Genomic DNA, 1,347 nt, shown 5'->3' with positions numbered 1-1,347 from the left:
TGGCGAAGAGCTGCCCCTCGCTTCACAGATATAAATTGGTAAAGCAGGCAGATTAGAGGGAGCCTCCTTTTTTATATACGTTAAACACTTGATATGGATTCAGCTATTTACTTCCCACTGTCGAAACTTCTTTGGTGGTGTAGCGAGGAAAGGAAAAGGTCGTGCAAATGTATGCAATATTTAAGGAGTTGGGGTGTTTTGTTGGTTTGAGTTTTTTGTTTGTTGGTTTTTGATTTTTTTTCTTTTTTTTTTGAGCACCAGCATATTTTGCTGTTTGTTTTCAAAACGGGAACAAGCACAAAGTACCTAGGTGCTCGCGGCTCTCAGTCTCAAAATTATGATTCCTTGGTTTGAGGAATATATAATCTCTTCCCTATGAGGAAATGTGCACATGAGGAAGTACTGGTGGCTTAAATTAAATATGAGCGACGAAAGAGCAAACAGAATGCCACCAACGGCATCATGAGCAGTATCTGTCACCAAGTCGCACAATATTGGCACTATCTCGAGTTTAATTTCTTGATTTAGAAACAGCTTAAGGGAGAGAAGGGCGTTGTTTGTGAGCGAGCTTGTTTCCCAGCGCGAACAGCAGCCACGCTCCTTTCCCAGTACCGTTTGAAGGTGAAAGTATGCCCAAGTATTTGCACTTCAATTTGAAGTCATGTTCATTTGCAAGCTATTTGCAGTTCTGCTCAGTATATCTGCTCACACGGGCTTTCCCGCACACATGCCCTTCCTCAGCTTCCAGCGCAGAGCCCTGCTAATACCATTTTTCAGCTATGTACAGAAAGGGTTAAGAGTCGTGAACGTCATTAGCTGGATGTGTGCTACTAAAATGGAATTGCGCGAAATAAAACGATCTCTGAGCAAACAGAAAAGGTGCAGGGTGACAAAAGTGGGTCTGAAGAGGCTGGGGTACTTTTTGCAAGCACGCCTGGGAGCGTTTCTGCTCAAAAAAGCCAACCTCGCCAGATGTTGGGAATATTTTGAAGGAATATCTTTTCCGTCCACGGTCTTCTGAAAGCTGTTGAGCCGACCGAAAACCGAGCTCTTTAACATTTACTTATACCCATCTTTGCATTTATTATTGAGGGGTTTTGTTGGGGGTTTTTTTCCCTTTTTTTTTTTTTTTTTTTTTTTTTCAGCTAGCAAGGACACGAAATCAAAGTGTGCACATTGTAAGCACGCAGTGAGTGGTATTTTTTAAATCAACGTGTGGACATCAAATAAAATGACACACATATTCCTGACAGTTTGAAGTAGAAAGATATTTTTATCACTTACCATTTACGAGTTGTACGAGTTGATTGGATAAGGATGTCCAGTTTAGGTCATAATATTTTACAA

This window comes from Malurus melanocephalus, unplaced genomic scaffold (genome assembly GCF_030028575.1).
Source record: "Malurus melanocephalus ecotype Western Australia unplaced genomic scaffold, MMel_1.1 scaffold_30, whole genome shotgun sequence".
In the NCBI taxonomy this organism is placed as follows: domain Eukaryota; kingdom Metazoa; phylum Chordata; class Aves; order Passeriformes; family Maluridae; genus Malurus; species Malurus melanocephalus.
This window is presented reverse-complemented; position numbering follows the sequence as displayed.